Here is a 21284-nt window from a genome sequence, read left to right as displayed (position 1 = left end):
TAAGAACGGACCTCCAGAATGAATTAAGTTCTTAACCCGAGGTACCACTGTATATATAAATATATTGCTAATGTTAATCGCTTGGAGATGTTTCATAGCAAGTGATTGAGTGGAATTAAATAAAACGAATACAAATATTTATATGAAAATCCATCTTGCTATATTCCACCTACCACACCCTGTGTGTGTCATGGGCATAGCCAGGATTTTTGTTAGGGAGGTCAGAACCTCAGATTTTTATTGAGCCGTCGCTTGCGCACGGTCTCCATTACCTCTCAAGCCCATTTCATTGCCAAGCTCTCGCCTTCCCCAGCCTCCTGCCTACGATATTCCAACTCCACCTTCTTTCTCTCTGCATCTTTCTTCAGTTCTCAAACTCTTCTCTCCCACACAGCACCCACCACGCAACGCCGGCACATCGGCATTGCAACGCGCAGCGGCGGTGCTCTTATCAGTTTAATTGGCCACTGCCACGACTTTCCCGGGGAATCTTCTTTCCCGGGGAATCTTCTTTCCCCCAACTCCGCGCTCCTTGCCGCATTGAGACTCCACCAAGGAGGGGGATCTGGCACCCGACTAAATCGCCCGAGGCGAAGGAGGAGGGAGAAGCCTCTTGCCCTCGCAGCAGGGCACAACCCACTGTTTTCAGCCTTTGCGAAAACCGACCAGGGGCTTCTCCGGGACTGCTTTGGAAACAAGACCGCTGTAGCGCCGGCGCTGCCAGACGGGAACTTTGGCAAGCGGGACTCTCCCTCTCGAGGATTGGATTATCCTCCAGCTGCTAGTTTTAGAAGGCCGGGGGGGGGGGGAGAGGGAGAGAGCAACTTGTAACTCCACCCTTCGCTCTCCACACATGGCCGAGGAATAAATTAAACCGGGCACGGGAACCCTCCCCTCTCACACGCGCCAGAAACCTGCTGAGTCCCACATGGGCCGTATTTATTTCTGCCTGGCGCAGAGCCCCCTTTAACTCCTTCCACATTCTCTCTCTCTCCTGTGAGATCAGCCGAGGGCTCTGATCGGTCGATGTTTTAAAAGCACCGACACACACACACGCGCCCTCCCGCTGTCCCTCCCTCTCGGTCGCTGAGAGCGAGGAGGAGCTTGCGCTGCGCCCCTCGCCTGTGCGTTTTTGCGCGCTCGCTCTCTCGACGTCTGTCTGCCTCCCTCTCCCATCCACGTGGCTTTCTCGGGGAGGGAGCGCTATATTAGGAAGGGAAGGAGGAAGAAGCCGAGGCAGCGCTTGGAGAGGGCATTGTTGCTGCTGCCGCCGCTCCGGGAACGAGAGCGAGGGGAGCAGAGCAGAACAAGCAAGAGGATCCCCCTCCTTGCCTAGGATTGGGGTGGTGCCTCCGTCGTGCCTCGGCGGCGGCGGGTACTTTGGAAGGACAAAGGAGGAGAAGGCGGCGTGCAGAGGCAATGAGAGCTGCCGGGAAGCAGCAGCAGCGGCGGCGCCAGCAGCCTCTCCGGACGCGGTGAGTGCCCGGCGGCATTGCGCGCCAGGGATCTCTTCCTTCCCGGATCCGCTGAGAAAGGAGCAGAGGTGGGCAAAGGGACTCTCACATCGGCGGGACGAAGGTAGAGGAGTAGAATTGGCGACGGGGTGGGGGGGCACCTTCGGGCTTAAACGGAGCTGCGTCCACCGGTTGAGGAGGGATCTGTTTCTGCAGAGGGGAGAACTCCAAGCCAGAATGGGTCCCGCGTCTCGGGTCAAGCCGCTTGGCGGCCGGGGTGTAGCAGGGACATGATGTAGCGGAGTGGGGACCGACCCCGCTTCCTAGGAACCAGGATTTTTAAAAGAGACGGGAAGTGGGGGCCCAGCTCGCCGAGAGAGGGGTGTGCCTGCCTGTGTGTGTATATTTCAAAAAGGGCTAACGGGAAGGGGAGAAGCGACCTTTTCGTCCTCCGGATTCGGCCCAACGAGAAAGGGCGCTCCATAGAGTCCGCGACCCCCCAAGAAAGCATCTCTGCGCCCGGCGCGCAGATGCAGGGCACGGTGTCGGAGGAAGACGCCGACTCTTCCCGGCGGAGTTGTGGCCTGAGCCGGGCAGGCTAGTCCCCCTGGAGCTGCCCGCTCGCCTCTTTCTCTCCCTCTCATTTAAAACAGCAGCCGCGCGAGGCGTGGGTGGGTTGGCGAGCAAGTCGCTTTCCAGTCTTCGCCGGGGTCCGGCCTCTCCGTCTACCGCCTCTCTCGGCTTAGCCCTTATGGGAGTTTGGGGAAGGGGTTGGCCATTTGCCGGCTCCGCCTGGTGGCCGGCGAGCCCGGAGTCCGAGCGGCGCCTCGGCGTCTTCTCTCCCCCCCCCCTTTCCTTATCTCTTCTCCCCTTCTGTTTTATTTACTTCTAGAGAAAGTAGCGGTGTGCGCAAGGCGTGTGTGCGTGTGTTTGGAGAGGGAGATCCTACCCTTGGATAGGGAGCGAGGGGCCGGGAATCTATCTCTCCAAAGGGGTTGGTTTGGACAAGGGGTGAGGGGCGCAGAGTTACAAACTTCGCCCGTCCGGTTTCCGAAAAGGGTGCGGTGGGGAAAGGAAGTTAACTTTGCGCTGGCTGCGGAAACGCGGCGAGGCGATCCGTTTTGTGGAAGCGACCCTGTTGACGCAGGAAGCGAGCTCCGCCACGTGTTTCTACTTTGAAGACTTTTTGCAACTCCAGCGCTAAGTTCCCCGCCCCGGCTGCAGAAATAAGTCCGGAGCGGGGAGCTGAGCCCTGGGAGCTCTGGGTTCGAATCCCCCCAGCCATGAAACTCACTGCGTGGCCTTGGGCTAGTCACCATCTCTTAGCTTAACCTACCTCACAGGGTGGTTGTGAGGATGAGATGGGGGGGGGGGAGAGAACCGTGTACACCACCTTGAAATTTTAAAAAAGAGGAAGTTGCGTCTCAGCCTGCCTCGAAACCAGCCACTCACCTCCTCAGATGACTCTTTGGTCCCTGGGCTTTACCTTCTGTTCCTGGTGTGTGGTAAAACCATTCGGTAGTGCATAGTTCGTTGCTGGCAGAATTATACATGTACTTGCAGTTGCCACCCTTAGTGGCTCGAAGCTAGTTGTGCCTGTTCATTCCAATGCGTCTACTCAGGAGTATGACTAAAGTGGAATTGCAGCCCTAAGAGATCCATCCTACAGCAAGATCTGAAGGGATGAGCTGGTTAAGAGTCCAGCAGATCTCCCGCTGAGCTGAGCTGGGAGATTCCTGGCTCAGGTGGGCTGCAAGCCTGCTTAACACTCTCATTCATGGCAGAGCTTGGTCCTGGCAAAACGTGGGATAAACGAGGGGTGATGAGACTCGAACATTGGTACTTTAAGGCCTTGTTTCTCCTTTCCTACAGGCTTAGCCTGCTATAGCCTCCCCTGCCAAATGGAGCTTGGATCTGGTGCAAATTTGTAGCGGCTCGACACCAGTTTGCATTCCACCAGTTTCTCCTGTGAAGGCATGGAGCGCTTGTGTGTGTTCACTTTGACCAGTTTGTCCGGATAAACTTGCATTCGGTGTTGTAAAAATTGTGGTTTCCCTTCAGTTCTTCAGTATGACTTCTTTTGTCATGCTATGTTGCAGTTATGTATTTTTTTCACGTCGCTCACTCCCTTGAGCATGGTTTGAACTGTGGTAATGCGGAATACAAATAAAATTCTGTATGCATATGTATGGGATGGTGAGATTTCTCTCTCTTGATGACCGTGTACTGGTGATTGCAAATAATGTACGTGACATTTAGAGAATTCCTTTAAGCTCTTGCTGGCTGTTTATTTTTTTATCTGGTGTTCAAAGTAATTCACACTTTACAGCAACTTAATAGGGTAGTCAGAACAACAACAAAAAAATCCTTCCAGTAGCACCTTAGAGACCAACTAAGTTTGTCATTGGTATCTGAGGAAGTGTGCAAGCACACTTCTTCAGATACATGCACATGAAAGCTCATACCAATGACAAACTTAGTTGGTCTCTAAGGTGCTGCTGGAAGGAATTTTTTTTTATTTTGCTTCCACTACGGCAGACCAACACAGCTACCTACCTGTAACCATAGGGTAAAGGTAAAGGGACCCCTGACCATTAGGTCCAGTCGTGACCGACTCTGGGGTTGCGGCGCTCATCTCGCATTATTGGCCGAGGGAGCCAACGTACAGCTTCCAGGTCATGTGGCCAGCATGACAAAGCAGCTTCTGGCAAACCAGAGCAGCACATGGAAACGCCGTTTACCTTCCCGCTGTAGCGGTACCTATTTATCTACTTGCACTTGGTAAGCATTATTGCCGTCTTGCAAATAAGGGGTTTGTCAACTTCCAGATGTGGTGGACTCTTCATTGACCCCTGTAACTGGAGCTGTTGGGGGTTGGAGTCCAACAACATCTGGATGGAATCACACCAACTAACCCAAAGTCCCACTATGTTCATTAGGGCTTATTCTCTAGTACAGTGGTACCTCGGGTTACGAACGGTAAATGTGTTTAGGTTTGTAGTCTTAGTTCCTGACAGAGATGAGTACTCAGTTACGGATTCATTCAGCTCAATCAAGCCTCTTAGGAGCTAACAAAGGGGAAGTCATTATATATTTTTTAAAAAATTAATTTGGTTTTATTTTGACAAAGTAATAATCGTAAAGGTAAAGGGACCCCAACCGTTAGGTCCAGTCACGGACGACTCGGGTTGGGGCGCTCATCTCACTTTACTGGCCGAGGGAGCTTCTGGGTACAGCTTCCGGGTCATGTGGCCAGCATGACTAAGTTGCTTCTGGCGAACCAGAACAGCACACAGAAATGCCATTTACCTTCCCGCCAGAGCAGTACCTATTTATCTACTTACACTTTGATGTGCTTTCGAACTGCTAGGTTGGCAGGAGCAGGGACTGAGCAATGGGAGCTCACCCCGTCGTGGGGATTCAAACCACCGACCTGATTGCCAAGCCCTAGGCTCTGTGGTTTAACCCACAGTGCCACCCACATCCCCTTTAGTAATAATCATAAATAAGAAAAAAAAAGTGCATTCCACCACTGAGACCATTCCATGGTAACTATCCAACCTCCCAAAATTTCAACCCCTCTTGTGATGGTTTTCCCCCTTTCTGTTTTAGCAGTACTAATAATAATAATTTATTATTTATACCCCACCCATCTGTCTGGGGTTCCCCAGCCACTCTGGGCAGCTTCCAACACAATATTAAAAATAAAATAAAACATCAAACATTAAAAATGCCTTCAGATGTCTCTTAAATGTCAGATAATTATTTCCTTGACATCTGATTCTACAAACACCCTCCATATCTCCTCAGAATCATTTCTTCTGCATATTCCCAGTCTTACCTTAATGGCACATGTTAATTTATCATTTATACCCCACACCTCTGCCAAACGTCTTGCTCTGCTTTTCTTTGGACCCCATCAGCAAGGCCGAGAGACGGGTCTTGTCTGGGCAGCCCAGGACCTCCATGCACACTGCCCAGGCTTGCGAGCATCTGACACTCAGTGTAGACAGCACTGAACTAGATGGACCCGTGCTCTGACTCAGCAAAAAACAACTGTCGACATTCTTTCCTTTAGTCCTGATCAGGCACTAAGGGAGCAATCCTATACGCGAGAACAGGCACCCCCCCAAACTGCGGCCCTCCAGATGTTTTGGCCTACAACTCCCATGATCCCTAGCTAACAGGACCAGTGGTCGGGGAAGATGGGAATTGTAGTCCAAAACATCTGGAGGGCCGAAGTTTGGGGGTGCCTGTGCAAGAAGATGGCATAAATTAAGCTTGCACAAAGCTCTGCCACATCCAGACCCCGTTCAAGACCAAGGCTGCTGCTGGCTGAGCTGGCTCAAGCCTGTCGGAGAGAAAGCAAGCCGTTAAAACAAGTGTTTGGCTTACAGTACCCAGGTGGCACTGTGGGTTAAACCACAAAGTCTAGGGCTTGCTGATCAGAAGGTCAGCGGTTCGAATCCCTGCAATGGGGTGTGCTCCCGTTGTTCGGTCCCAGCTCCTGCCCACCTAGCAGTTCGAAAGCACATCAAAGTGCAAGTAAATAAATAGGGACCGCTCCGGCGGGAAGGTAAACGGCGTTTCCGTGCGCTGCTCTGGTTCGCCAGAAGCAGCTTTGTCATGCTGTCTGCAGACAAATGCCGGCTCCCTTGGCCTATAGAGCGAGATGAGCACCGCAACCCCAGAGTCGGACACGACTGGACCTGATGGTCAGGGGCCCCTTTACCTTTACTTTTACCCTTTTTCCTGGTCACAATGAGCTGAGCAGAGTTAAGGGCAGGGGCTCTCTTGTTTTAAATTGCTTGTTTGTAAGCCACTCTGGGATGCTTTCAAATAAATAAATGATCATCTTATTTTTTAAAAAACAACAACTCCAACCTAACTTTTCATTAAGTCAGGGGGAGAAGTGTAACTAGAAAACATGCTGCACAGTGATCTTCCTGGACATAATTACTGTTCGAGTATTTAACAACTAGCTGATGGGAATGCTTACTAAACACAGCAGTTTAAAAAGAAAAGAACTCTAGTCTACTACCGTAGTGGTTCAATATTGCCTAACCCTGGGATACTGTATGTGTATTTGAGGTCAAGCGGGGAGAGAATCAAGATCTTACGATGGCAATTCTCTAGACAGCAATGTGAAAATTCTAAAAAAGTTGCCTTGGTATGCTTTGCAACAAATAAGGTTGGTCAGTGTTATGGGAGAGGCCCTATAGTCTAATGGTTAGCTCTGAACTAGGCCTGGAGAAGCCCCAGGTTCAAATCATTGCGCACTGCGTCAGTCATTCCCTCTCTGTTTAACCTACTTCACTGCACTGTTGTAATGTACTGTATAGTGTTGTAAAGGGGAAATAAAATTAATACAGAACAAATGTATTGCAGATGGGGAACTGGTATTGTGTTTGAGTTCATGGAGAAGTTCTGAACTTAGGGCTCTTCAATTCACATTTCTAGGAATTTTTTTAAAAATTTTTTTAACATATAAGTCTTCAATCCCCCCCCCCCTTGAAGCTGTTGTTTACATCTGATGTTCAGCATATTTGTAAAACAAAAGATCAGCTTCTTGGCCAGTGCAGATCTCATACTGGAGATTATTCATTCTGAGAAAGCTGAAAAATTGATGTTCTCCTCCTGTTGTCGTATGCATGGATTTTGAGACTGCCCCTTCAGTGCAAAAGCATTGCTCTTACCTAGTTTCGCTTCTTGCTGCTAGTTCTAAAAAATTGTCTGGATAAGGAGTAGGCACAGACCTGCTGACAATAACATTACAGGAAAGGAGATTCTGACTAAGCATCAGAAAGAGCTTTCTGACAGTAAGAGCTGTTCATCTCCCTGTCCAGCTGGGGCTCCTCGTTGCAGCATGAGAAGTTCCCAGGATCAAGTCCCAGCAAGAGTGAGAAAGACTCTTGCCTGAAACCCTGCCAGTCAATGTAGACAGGACCGAGCTAGCTGGACCCAGTGGTCTGTCTTCTGTATAAGGCAGCTTCAGTTGGTAAATCAGCACACTTCTGCTGGGCTTGTGCAGAGCTCTTGATTGTTTCCCTGGAAGATAGTGGCAGACGGGCGAGCTCTGGTAAGTGGGGGAACTCCTCCCAAGGGCAGAGATTGCAGAAGTGGCATAGCAATGGGCACCAGCCTTGGAAGGAGGTCCCCACCCTCTTTGAAGCACAGCCATCCTTTCCCTCCGAAACGGCAAGTTTCAGCCGATAGTCTCGGAAGCGGCTCTCCCTTCTTATGAAATCTCTCTTTAATTCCGCAATTCAGATTGGAAATCGCTGGCAGATTGGGCTCTGGTCTCTCACCGAGCAGATGGTCTCTCCAGCGTTTGCAGCCACTGATGAATTAATCAAGGGGCTTCTCAGGTTTAGGCTGCCGATCAGCATCCCTCTTCCCGTCTCAACTTGGCCGAGAGCTCTGTAGCCACAGGAGCCCATCACCGGGTACCACGGGCTAAAGCTGCATCTGTTTTGGCCTAGAGGCTTTGTGTATCTTGATCAGAAGGATGCTGGATAACGAACATGGTTTGATTATTAGGTCATAGCTGTCAAGTTCTCCCTTTTTTAAAGGGAAATTTCCTTATGCTGAATAGGCTTCCTCACGAGAAAAGGGAAAACTTGACAGCTATGTATTAGGTTTGCCGCTGCTCTGTTAGGAACGCGTGCCGAGCAAATCTTTGGAGGCAATGGGAATCTACTTAACGGGAGCTCCCTTTTCCTCTGCTTTGGGCTGTATTAGTGGGTGTTATGTTTTTTTTTTTAAAGAAATTTTTATTGATTTTATAAAACAAGACATACAATATAACACTGTCCCTTCGTTTTCCCTCCACACACCGGTCCACTTCTGCCACCAGTAGGACCCGTGTGCTTTAAGAGTCAAAGGGGTCCAATTATGAATTGAGTTCTGCTTCCCCCCTCCCTCCTCCCCCCATATCCCCCCCCCTGCCACTGAGAGAACAGGTAGGGAAGAGTTATGGGGATCTGCACCCCCCAACTCTTTCATAATCATATTAACAAACCTAAAAGAAAAAAGAAAAAAAAAGAAAAAACAAAAGAAAAAACAGAAGAAAAGAAAAAATTGGGAAGAATTCAAACTTCCCAGTTCTTATTATTTTAACATCTTAATTGCGACTCCCTCGGTAGTCTTCCTAATGGTTTTCCAACAAAATCTAATTACTTGTGGCGAATTTTCCAACTCAGCTTCAAATCTTAATCTTATAATATTAACTCAATCCTCCTCCTTTTTCATGCTGTCCCCCCACAGGTCCCCTCCTGCCACAAGAGGAACCTGCAGGGCAACAGCACTTCCAAGGTTCCATTTTCTCCTCACCCATCTGGGCACCCCCTGCCACTGAGTGCCTCAGAATAAGGAGAGGAGGGTGGGCAGCTTTCTGCCTAAATACCTCACTTAACCTACAATAATTTACAATCACTTGAAAGTTCTTTCCCAACCATTCTTATACTCCCTTAAGGAAACATAACTTTTTTTTCTCTTTCTTATTTGTATTCCATCTCCTCTCCCCAAGTCTTTTCCCCCCAATTGGTTCAGCATTTCCATTGTCAAGCCAAGATTTCGAAAACCGTCTTTCAGAGACCAAAACAATACCTTTTAACTAAAGTTTTTACCCCACACCCATTCTTTCCCAGATCCATCTCCAGACCTTTGCCCCCCTCTGCCCCTGTCCTTCCCATCCCACAAAAACCCCACTCCACATTTTAACCCCTCCAGGATCTTCAATTCCATTAGACTTTAAGTCTCTTTGTCTCTCATCTTCTTGTTCTGCTTGTTTTTCTCCCTTTTGGAGTTCATATTTTGCTTCATCCCAAACAAATTTGTCATAGTCCAAGTCCTCTTCGAGTTGTTTCTTATCACCCACAGTCTCAGAGTCAATAATCTCCAAATTTGGATTAACCTCTAAGTCCTGGACTTGGACTTCAGTCTCAACTGGTGGTGAGTTGGGATGTTGCCGATCCTTGTAAAAATCTTCCCATGACAGCAAGTAGTTCAGCACAGTCTCCTGGAAGGCTCGAGAAAGTTTTGTTTTCATACCTCTCGTAACCGCAGATAAACAGGGTGTAGGGAACAATGGGTACTGGAAAATTCCTTTCTCAGACGATCGACTCCATTTTGGCTGTTCTTTTTCTTAGTTCTTAACTCAGTCCCAAATCCGTTCTTACTTCCAATTTAAATAATTCTTTAACAATTTCAAACAATCTTTCCTGTTCACAGCAGTGCAATCAATCCACCCAGTCTTTTGACAGTTTGACAGCTTTTGACAGCTGTCAAAACGCTCTTCACTTTAATACCGCTGTACCTCAAGGGGTGCCGGACTCAGGGGCTGAGATGGTTCCAAAAAGTCTTTTTTCCCTCTCGGGTCCACAGTTTCAAATTCTTTTGTTATTCGGCTTAGGATTTTTTTTTTCCAAACGCCTCCCAGTTTCCCATTAGGAAGAGACCGGCTTCCGTTTCTTTAAAGTCTCTCCTATTTTCCAATATCAGCAAATTGAGGGTTCAAATCAAAGTTCCACTTACTTCTTTAGGAATCTTTAGTTTCAAATCGGAAGAATCCGCCGCTTGCCGGGTCAGGACTCGGAGCTTCGCTTCCCGGAGGTAAGATGTGGCCCAAAATGGCTCCCGCTGTTCAACCCCGCCGGCTCACGATCGCTCTATTGAGCTCTCGGGCGGCGGGGGATCCGCCAAACGGAGCGGCCGCTGGGCTCCTGAGTCATCGGAACTCTCGATCCGATGTTTTTACGGGGAGTCCGCTCGCTCTGCGGACTTCCCCCCCCTCCGAGAAGCCAGGGACCTCGGCACGCGAAAGTCCCTGCGTCCTTCTCACCGCCGCGACGAACCGGAAGCCGTATTAGTGGGTGTTATGAAGCAGCTGCTGGGGACCCAGGTGGCACTGTGGGTTAAACCACTGAGCCTAGGGCTTGCTGATCAGAAGGTCGGCGGTTCGAATCCCTGTGACGGGGTGAGCTCCCGTTGCTCGGTCCCAGCTCCTGCCAACCTAGCAGTTCGAAAGCATGTCAAAATGCAAGTAGAGAAATAGGAACCGCTACAGCGGGAAGGTAAACGGCGTTTCCATGTGCTGCTCTGGTTTGCCAGAAGCGGCTTTGTCATGCTGGCCACATGACCTGGAAGCTATACGCCGGCTCCCTCGGCCAATAATGCGAGATGAGCGCGCAACCCCAGAGTCGGTCACGACTGGACGTAATGGTCAGGGGTCCCTTTACCTTTATGAAGCAGCTGGAAAGCACACTGCCCCTTGTAGGCTGCTGGCTGCATTTTTCTTTTGATAGGCTGCTTGGTCGGGAGACTTTAGGCTTCCTGATAACAGGGCCACTCTAAACTCCCTACAGCAAAGAGTCCGCCAACCCTCAAAGGAGCCTGCTGCACTGATGTTTAGCCAGAAACCTCTTCCTTACAAGTTCATAGAACCATAGAATGGTTGAGTTGGAAAGGGACCTCAAGGATCATCTAGTCCAACCCCCTGCAAAGCAGGAATCTTTTGCTCAACATGGGGTTCAAAGCCATGACCCTGAGATGAAGAGCCCACGTTTCTACCTATTGGTTCTTGTCCTTCCCTTTGGAGCACAGAATTTACAGCTAGAGAATTTGATCAGTACTGTTATCCCCATATTGCAGATGTGAGAACTGAGGTGGAAAGGGAGAAAACATGGGAAAGATGACACTTGAGTAGGGGTTGCTTCCATATAAGCGTAGTTTTAATGGTTATTGACACTGAGTGTCTTTGACTGGCAACTTCTGCGTTCCTGAGGACTACTTTCTACTTTCAGCTGGAAAAAACCCACCCAGGAATTTCCTGGAAACCTTGTCCCCGAAGAAGCCCGATGGGTGAAACAAGGGTGTATCCCGAGAACTATTCTACCATTAGCTGCCTTTTGTTAACTAATTAGTTCCGTTTGTCACACTTTCAGACATAGGACGATGCAGAAGGTAGTTTCGCTTGTTACACTTTTAAAACGTAGGGCGACGCAGAAGGGAAGATATCAGCATGAAACGGCATTGCCAATAGGAACTGTGCATTGTAATCTTTGGATTTGACAATCCTTGGACTTTATGATACCAATACAAATAGAACAGGGGTGGCCAACTCCCAATAGACTGCGATCTACTCACAGAGTTAAAAGCTGGCAGTGATCTACCCCCTTTTGGGGGGTTCAGGTCAAAGTTATTGAGCTTTTTCTAGGGAGGAGGAAAGCCATGCTTTTAGGGGTGCAGGGCAAAAATGTTGGCCTTTTTCTAGGGGAACCAAACTTGTTGAGCTTCTTTGGGGGGAGCCAGTGATCTACCGCAGATGTCCAGTGATCTACCAGTAGATCACGATCTACCTGTTGGACGTGCCTGAAATAGAAGATATGATATGTAGCCATCAGGAACTGTGCTTTTTCATATGACGATTAAAATTACATTTGGATTCCATATCATGTTATGTTACTTTACAGCCAGTTACGTATGTGTTGGGGTGTTCAAAAAACGGGAGTTGTAGTACAGCAACATCTGGCTACAGGTTCCCCATTCCTCTGCTAGATAAAAATAATAGAAGTCAAACTGTCAGGCTGTGAAGTGAGCGCTAAAGAACAGCTCGATTAAGGCCACACCCACATCACACATTTAAACCACTTTAATGCTCATGGAAAGTAATGAGAACTGTAGTTTGTTCAGGGTGCTAATCTCACAGAGTGGGTGAGCAAACTACAGTTCCTGTGGAAGGTGTTTTTTGAAGGTGTGGCACCTTTCAGGTGGGACAATTGGCACATTCTTTTGTGCTGTCCTTGTGATGGGGAAGGGATCACTTTCAAAAAGTGCCCCGGTGAGTTAGGCTTCCCATGTCTTGATCTGCATTTAATCTGATTTCAGTCTCATTAACTTCAACAGCATACAGGAGAGCAGCAGATAAAGCAAAAACTCTGCTTGACTTCATTGCCCTTAATGCTGAAGAAACATAAGTACTTTGGTCTAATGGGAACTCTGAACACTTGAAATACTTGTTCCTCAGTTTTCACAATCTAGATCAGAAACAATGGATTCAAGTGTTCCGGGAAGCCAAAACTCCCCAGCCTTTAAGTGTCCACATGCCACACTCACATTTTATTTCCATTGGGGGTGTGGGGGTGTGATTTAACATGGATTTTGACCGCAAGGCATCAATTATTCTCTCTGTTTTGCCAATTTATAACACCCCTGTCTCCTGTTCTCATCACACTCATTGTCATAGGCCCTCCTAATTTAGAAAGAATAAATCTAACACACTGGGATCAGACCTGGACCCTACAAAATAGGACCTTCTCTGAGTTCCTCTTCTATAGGTGGTCAGGATTTGGCAATGCCAGAATGAGTCTTTTCAGGGGTAGGTCCCTTGTGGAAAGCTTTCCCCTGGGAAGTTAACCTGGCACAATCTTTCTGAAATACACTCAGAGTCGAAAGTGAATTTCATGCTCTTTATTCAGCTTGTAGCAGTAAGGGAGAAGAAGAGAAGAATGGCTCTTTCCCCCAAAACGCCTGCTTATACTGTATACATTATTTACACAATGGGCCTTGCGTGATTGGCTACTTCAGGGCTGCACCTGTAGGCCAATCAGGTTGCAGATTCACTTCTGCCAGCAGCCTGATTGGCTGCTCCTCCAGGCCAATCAGGTTGCGGATTCACTTCTGCTGCTCCTGCAGGCCAATCAGGTTGCTGATTCAATTCCACCTGGAGCTGGATTGGGTGGTTCCTGCGAACCAATCAAACTGCTGCATTTTGGATCCTATTGTTCTAGGATTCAGCTCTGTACATAACACTTTCTCTGTTTCTAGGCCTTAGGCAAACACTTTCCCTTTTCCCTGGGCTTTTGTCCCTAAGTTTGAAATCTTTCAAGTACCTGTTGTTGCTTTTAGTGGGACAGATCATGTAAGACCTGTGTTTAATTTTGCATGGATGTGTGTGTGTGTAGGTTTGGACAGGGACGCCTGTCCATGAATTATACTTCTTCATCCCTCCTTCCTCCATCTCCCCCTCGCTACTGCCCCCCCCCCAGTTAGATATGAGTGGGAGGGAAATCCCACCAATACAAAGGGGCGAGTCTTCCAGGAATCAGCTCTGGTATGTGGGGAGCTGGTGCCAGCACAGGAGATTAAGTACATGGGAAGCTGTTTGTGGAACTTTCCCAAGTACCCACAATGGCTTAATTATAGAATCGTAGAGTTGGAGGGGATCCCATGGATCATCTAGTCCAACCCCTTGCAATCCAGAAATCTCAACTAATGCATCCATGGCAGATAGCCACCCAACCTCTGCTTAATAACCTCCAGGGAAAGAGAGTCCACCACCTGCGAGGGAGTCCTTTCCACGGTCAAACATCTCTCCAGAAAAATATCTTCAGGCTGATGTCACAGAATTGCAGAGTTAGAAGGGACCCCCACGGGTCAACCCCCTGCAATGCAGGAATTTCAACAGGCAGTTTCCCCATCCAATTTGAAACCATACCAGACCCTGCTTAGCTTTGCAAACGTGTTAGCAGTTTTATCGCTGCACCACTGGGAGAAAGCCTGTGTCCAGAAATATGTGCATGTGAGACTTTCTCGCATAGGACAGAGATATTTTCACGTGATGGTGTGGGATCTTGAAAGCAGAAGGCATCTGGAAAGGGAACTGTGAAATTCCAGGAAGTGATAAAATCATGAGGCCAGTGGTTTATCTGTCCATTCACCACCAGCCCTCCAAACCAGTCAAGGGCTGGTCGCTGCCAGGGAGTCCTCTCGACACCATCGTTCCAATGTGATTTTAGAATGGGAAATTATAATAATAACTGCATCCAAACGTTAGGCAGATCTAAGATGTTCTACGGTTCTTCCAGTAGAACAGGGAAGAGCTACTTCTGTTGTCCTACATGAGTGTTTGCTTCTACATAGTTCCATCCTTATTTAAGACGTCTTGATGTATTGCGATGTTTAGCTGGTGATATATTGCGACCTTAAAAACCAGATATTGCCCAGCCCCAATGTCTTGATAGATTCCCATCAGCTCCATGGCCACAGGTCAGGGATGATGGGAGTTGTAGCCCACAAAACATCTACTTGAGAGTTTGGCTTGAGAGCAGTACATGTGAAAAGGATCTAGGAGTCTTGGTAGACCACAAACTTGACATGAGTCAGCAGTGTGATGCAGCAGCTAAAAAAGCCAATGTAATTCTGGGCTGCATCAATAGGAGTATAGCATCTAGATCAAGGGAAGTAATAGTACCACTGTATTCCGCTCTGGTCAGACCTCACCTGGAGTACTGTGTCCAGTTCTGGGCACCACAGTTCAAGAAGGATACTGACAAGCTGGAACGTGTCCAGAGGAGGGCAACCAAAATGGTCAAAGGCCTGGAAACGATGCCTTATGAGGAACGGCTTAGGGAGCTGGGTATGTTTAGCCTGGAGAAGAGAAGGTTAAGGGGTGATATGATAACCATGTTCAAATATATAAAAGGATGTCATATAGAGGAGGGAGAAAGGTTGTTTTCTGCTGCTCCAGAGAAGCGGACACGGAGCAATGGATTCAAACTTCAAGAAAGAAGATTCCACCTAAACATTAGGAAGAACTTCCTGACAGTAAAAGCTGTTCAGCAGTGGAATTTGCTGCCAAGGAGTGTGGTGGAGTCTCCTTCTTTGGAGATCTTTAAGCAGAGGCTTGACAGGCATATGTCAAGAATGCTTTGATGGTGTTTCCTGCTTGGCAGGGGGTTGGACTGGATGGCCCTTGTGGTCTCTTCCAACTCTATGATTCTACTTCCGCATCTGGCTGTGTCCACTTCATATGAAGATCTCCACACACTCCAGAGGGAATAGATTAAGAACATGAGAAGAGCCTGCTGGATTGCATCAGTGGCCCATCTAGTCCAGCATCCTGTTCTCACCATGGCCAACCAGGATTTGAGCATAAGAATTATATCCCCTCTGATTTTCAGCAACTGGTATTCAGAGAAGCATTGCTGCCTCAAATTGTGGAGGCAGAGAGTAGCCATCGATAGCCCTCTTCCCTCACAAGCTTGTCCTAATTTTCTTGTGGGGCATCCAAGTTGGTAACCACCACTGCCTGCTGTGGAAGTGAGTTCCAAAGTTTAACTATGCTGGGTGATGGGCTGGTGGTCCCATGGCATTAGGGTGAATATAGGAAGGAAAGAGGTGAAAAGAATCGAAAGTTTCAGAGATGCTGGCTTTCAAGAAAGATGGCAGAACGGAGGGGCGGCCATGATGGATGTCGGTAAAACTGTGTGTTGAAGGAACAATATTCCTTCTCTCCTTCCATCCTTAGCCTACTCCCTGTGTGCTCAGATTAAATAGGTCCAAGGATGAAAAATGAGATACTGTAATAATATATATATTATGCAAAGCCCTCCCAGCAGCCAATGCAACTGCTGGGTGAAGCCAAACCAAGTTTTTAACGTTTGGATGTAGATTGCAAAGAGAGGAAACACGAGAATAAAAACTGAAGTTGATTGTAATCATGTTAAGTGGTTTTCCTATCAAAAGAATCTAGCGTTCTCATTGCAGGCTGTGCCTGGTATTCAGAGGGGGAGGTTTGATGCCCGCTTGAAAATTCTTGCTGTAGAAAAAAGTGGAGTGCCCAATTCTCCTGGCTCGCCCCCCTTTCTACTCCCCCCAAAAAACCATGAGACTGGTTTAAAAGTAATGAGATTAAAATAATCTCTCTTTTTTGTAAAGGGGGGAAGGGAAGCTGTTTTCCAAGCCTTGAAGGTTATAGTAGGATTATGTATCCAGACTACTTTGCTGTGCCTGCAAGAACTAGACATTTAATTTCACTTTATGTTGACAGCACGAGGCTTGTTCTTATTTCTTTAAATCAGTGGCTGGGATCAAGAGATTTCCGCCTTCCAACAAAGGGAGGGGAATCTTCGGACCCAATTCAGGGGCAATTAAACTGGAGCAAGTGTCTCCCGTCTGAAGGCTTTTAATGGCATCAATAGAGGCTGGTCTAATAGAGGGGGAATGAGGAACTGCCCTAGCAGATTGCTTATACAGTGGTACCTCGAGTTACAAACACCTCGGGTTACAAACGCTTCAGGTTACAAACTCTGCTAACCTGGAAGAGTGACCTCGAGTTGGGAACTTTGCCCCAGGATGAGAACGGGAATGGTGTGCCGGCGGCAGCAAGAGGCCCCATTAGCGAAAGCACACCTCTAATTAAGAACAGTTTCAGGTTAAGAACGGACCTCTGGGACGAATTAAGTTTGTAACTAGAGGTACCACTGTATCCAGGAAGTCTTAGGCCACATCCGCACTAAATCTGGAATCGTAGAGTTGGAAGGGACCCCGAGGGTCATCCAGTCCAACCCCCTGAAATGCAGGACTCTCAAGTGAGGCCCATCCAACCTCTGCTTAAAAACCTCCAAAGAAGGAGAGTCCACAACCTTTTGAGGGAGACACCATTCCACTGCCAAACAGCTCTTAGTGTCTGAAAGTTCTTCCTGGTGTCTGGTCGGAATTTCCTTTCTTGTCACTTGAAGCCATTGGTTCGAGTCCTGCCTACCCTCCAGAGCAGGAGAAAACAAGCTTGTTCCCTCTTCCATGTGCCAGCCCTTGAGATATTTGAAGATGCCTATCATATCTCCTCTCAGTCTCCTCTTTCCCATGCTAGACATACCCAGGTCTTTCAACCACTCCTCATAAGGCTCAGTTTCTAGACTCCTGATCGTCTTGGTTGCTCTCCTCTCCTGCACGCGTTCCAGCTTTCTTCCCCTACAAAAGGCGCATGTTCTGTTTTCTGTGTTCTGTCAATTAAGCCAATGAAATGCCTTTTTACCCATTCATACATATTTACATGCTCTAAAACTGACGCGCCAAGGAGCCCTAGCAGAACAGATGCATCCCAGTGACTCATGTGTCTAATATATTGGTAGAAAATGCCTGTAATTATGTATTTGCCTTCTGGGCTCATACTTAATGGGGGAAAGAATCTAATTACAGATTTTTGAGAAGACGTTGACAAGCTGACAAATTTGCCAACAATCTTTAGCTTATATTTTTTTTATTAAAAAAAAACCCAGACTTTTTTTAATAAAAAAATGTAAGTTTAACTTCTGGCAAAGTCTTTCTGAAGGGGGAGTGGGAGGATGAGAAACAAAATTCTGAAGTTGACTTAATGGGTCTTATGTCCCTAAATGCATACAAATAATGGAAATAAAAAGGTACCATTTGGAGTGGGTAGGCTTTTGGACGTAGCAATATCCTTACTGCCTTGGATCAGGTTAATTTACAGTATAATACATGTGTCTGCAGAATGGGCTTACTGTACTTATCTTTGGATAGGATTGGGCTGCAGACAACACGCAACATGTTAGAAGTTTTTGGAAGCTCAGAAACGGAACGAGCTTCTTCTCATCCACAGCATCAGACGACAACAAACACCTTCATATTGATATACATCCTGAAGTTGAAGGCAGTCTCTGCCTTGGCTGTGATTTAAAATCCAAAGTCTTTTCAATGCAGGCTTAGTATGTAAGACCCAGCATATATTGAGAGATTGCTAATAGATTGGCTATTCAGTCAGTTTTGTGACAATTCAGTTAAAGCTGCAATTTGGTGCGTGCCCACTTACCCTTACTTCTGAGTAAGCAAATATAAAATTGTGCTTTTACCCTTTGACTTCTAGCTTTCTATTTGTAATTGAGAGTTTCAATTATTTCCATAATTATTTCCTATTTTGCATAATACTTTGGATAGTCATAATTTCAATGCCTGCCAATTTATCAAGTGGTAATAATAATAATAATGGCTTTCTTTTAGTCATTTCATGTAAATTTATGAATGTCTCCGAGATTCTTAACTATAGACACTAATTAAAACCTCTGTGTACTCTTCTTCCTGAAGTAATATCCCTTATGTAGTTAATTAGCAAATTAAAACATCTCTTTCTGTTCCATTCTATGTCAATGGTATTTTCCAGAATTAATTATAAACTTTATTTGGAGTGCTTGGTATATCTGCATGACCGAAGCATACAACAGTGACCATATATTGGAAGCAGAGAGTTGGAGGAAGCCTCGTAAGCCGCCAGGCTGCCATCCAATTCTACAATTCTATGAGTCTATGATTCAATCAGAGATTCAAATCTAAGCTTTCAGAGCTTCTAGGAATAATATTCCTGGATATTTGCCCTGTTTCAAAAGAAAAGAAAATCATGAATTCACATTGTGCTTGATTTCCAGCTCACATTTATATGTGAATCCTTATTCCCCTCTCATTAAAGGCAAAGGCAAACTCTTATAGTCAACATATTTAAGAAGGGGTTATTTATTTATTTATTTATTGGGTGGAGGCAGGATCATAGCAGGAAGGATGAAACCGTAGCATAAGTTACTGATGCAAATCATTTCTGTTGAGGAAGTTCAACTCAATGCCCTACAGGATGTTGCCATGAAACTCCGATATATATCTTAAGATAAATTCAACAGTGTAAATAAGTTTTGATGCATGTAATAATAGAATATTGAATGGCTTAGTTTATGTAAAAATATGCAGGGATTTATGTTGTGCAAAATGAACCATGGAAAGAGAAGAAGGGAAGTCACTGATATTTTAAGGTTGCTTAAATGAATTTTCTAAAAATGTAAAACAGAAAATTTAATGAAAATAATTGGGGGGGGGGAGCACTCAGATATATAATGGCTCCTTAAACCAAGATTACAGTTGTCAGAACGGAATGTCTAGTTGCCATTTTTGGTCAAGTCAGCTCTAAAGTCTTATTTTCCAAATGATGGACTGACTGTGATTGATTCCCAGATAAACATCGGGCTAGTTCAGATGGCAACCTTCAGCTCAGTTAAGAACTTTAGAACTTACAGAAGAAAAGTGACTTGATCCAGGGACAGTCCACCTATATTTTGGCCTATTCCGACCTCTTTTTCTTAATGGTGACGAGGGCCATTCATAACGTAAGAATATTCTTCACAACTGTGAACAGGGCAGCCGGGTAGGGTAAGTGAAGACAACAGTTAACTAGAATGTTCTTCACCGCTCCTGCTCAGGCTGCACAGAAAAAGCACTTTGGCTCCTGAAATTCATTCCGAATGTGCAGATAAAATAGAACGGCTAGAATTCTACAGGATGTGGTATTCGTGTATGCAAACAGTCCAGATCTAAGGATCCCCAGGCATTCACCCTCTAGATGGAGATGTCAGGCAAAATCCTGGCACCCAAGCATCTTCGCTTGGTCGCAAGTAGCCAATAGCCAAATGCGCCTGGCTAATTTCGAACCCTGGTACCAGTTGCTGGAGACTACTGGACAGGAGAGAGCTCTTGTGTTTGAATCCTGCTTATAAGTTTCCCGCAGGCTGGCCTCTGTGAGAACAAGCTGCTGGACAAGATGGGCCATTGGCCTGATCTAGGAGGGAATTTATGTTCTTATGACCACCCAGCTGTTGAACTACAACTCTGCCAATTCCTGACCACTAACCATGCTGAGTGATGCTGATGAGAGTGAGAGCCAACAGTTTTCTCAGTCCAGTTTTAAGGGGAGGGAAGAAAGCACAACCACACACCCAGCTAAAAGCAACTATTTGTATAAATAGAAACGTAAGCTTACTTTTCCCGTAAAGCATAACATTAATCATGATCAACGATACAGATCTAAATATTTTTCAGGCGGTTCCTTCCCCATTCCATCCCAACCACATGCCTGTTTCGTAAAGGAAAGGCTATATCTCCACAAAGAGCCAAGCACAACATTGGGCATTTCCTTTTGCGGCGTAACCTGAGCTTGAAAGATGTTGAAACAAGCAAATAGGTTTTATCAACCTTAGTGATACGATTATTTAACCGCTGAACTATGTGGTCAGCTGCCAGCAGTGACGGCCGAAACTCTGGGTGGAACATCGGCGTTCGTTGGAAAGCAGAAGTAATGGTATATTTATTATGGCCTGTGCTGTATAAGGCAATGAAATAGACTTGTTTTACTGCTGAGATCACAGTCGTGAATTTCAGTGATTTGTTTGGCTTCCTCTATGATTGCAATCTGCATGTATACTTTGCTTGGTTTCATTGCTTTTTTCAACTCCGTGCAGATCCAGAAAACCTCTTGGGTAGATCATGGAATTGTAGAGCTGGAAAGAGACCTCAAGGGTCATCTAGTAGAAACCCCTGCAATGCAGGAATCTTTTTGCCCAATGTGGGACTCGAACCCACGACCCTGAGATTAAGAGTCTCATGCTTTACCGACTGAGCTATATTTTCAAAAGGGAACTGGAGGATATCCCTTAAGTCAGTGGTCCTCAACCTTGGGCCTCCAGATGTTTTGAGACTACAATTCCCATCATCCCTGACCACTGGTCCTGCTAGCTAGGGATCATGGGAGTTGTAGGCCAAAAACATCTGGAGGCCCAAGGTTGAGGACCACTGCCTTAAGTGACAGATTTTGCTGCATGTTGGTACTACTATTATTTAATTATTTAATTTATATACCACCCTATACTTGGAGGTCTCGGGGCGGTTCACAATATATAAAATCAAAATAAAATCAATAACCCAATAACACCCCCCCCCAAAAGAGCCACATTTTAAAAGGGCATAGGATGTAAATTGGATCAACCAAAGGCCTGGTTCAAAAGGAACGTTTTTGCCTGGCGCCTAAAGGTGTATAATGAAGGCGCCAGGCAAACTTCCCTGGGGAGAGCATTCCACAGACGGGGAGCCACAGCAGAAAAGGCCTTTTCTCATGTTGCCACCCTCTGGACCTCTTGAGGGAGAGGCACACTAAGAAGGGCCTCAGAAGATGATCTCAGGGTCTGGGAAGGTTCATAAGGAGAGAGGCGGTCCTTA

The 21284-nt window shown here is 46.6% G+C and overlaps 1 protein-coding gene across 7 annotated transcripts in view; it reads left to right on the top strand.

The window, feature by feature from the left end:
- Positions 1-1233: 1233 nt before the first annotated feature.
- Positions 1234-21284, top strand: part of ST3GAL1 (ST3 beta-galactoside alpha-2,3-sialyltransferase 1) — a 93548-nt gene continuing 73497 nt past the window's right edge. For 3 of the 7 annotated variants that reach the window (XM_035126174.3, XM_060277603.2, XM_060277601.2), the window contains exon 1: positions 1234-1475. The gene's annotated coding sequence lies outside the window, so the exon portion shown is untranslated. Of the gene's footprint in view, positions 1579-21284 lie in introns of all 7 variants that reach the window. The other 4 variants (XM_035126173.3, XM_088675984.1, XM_060277600.2 and 1 more) reach the window with 2 other exon arrangements.

This window comes from Zootoca vivipara, chromosome 8 (assembly GCF_965207765.1).
Source record: "Zootoca vivipara chromosome 8, rZooViv2.hap1.1, whole genome shotgun sequence".
Lineage (NCBI taxonomy): Eukaryota > Metazoa > Chordata > Lepidosauria > Squamata > Lacertidae > Zootoca > Zootoca vivipara.
Note: the sequence above shows the minus strand (reverse complement) of the source record. Positions and strands in the feature narration are given on the sequence as shown.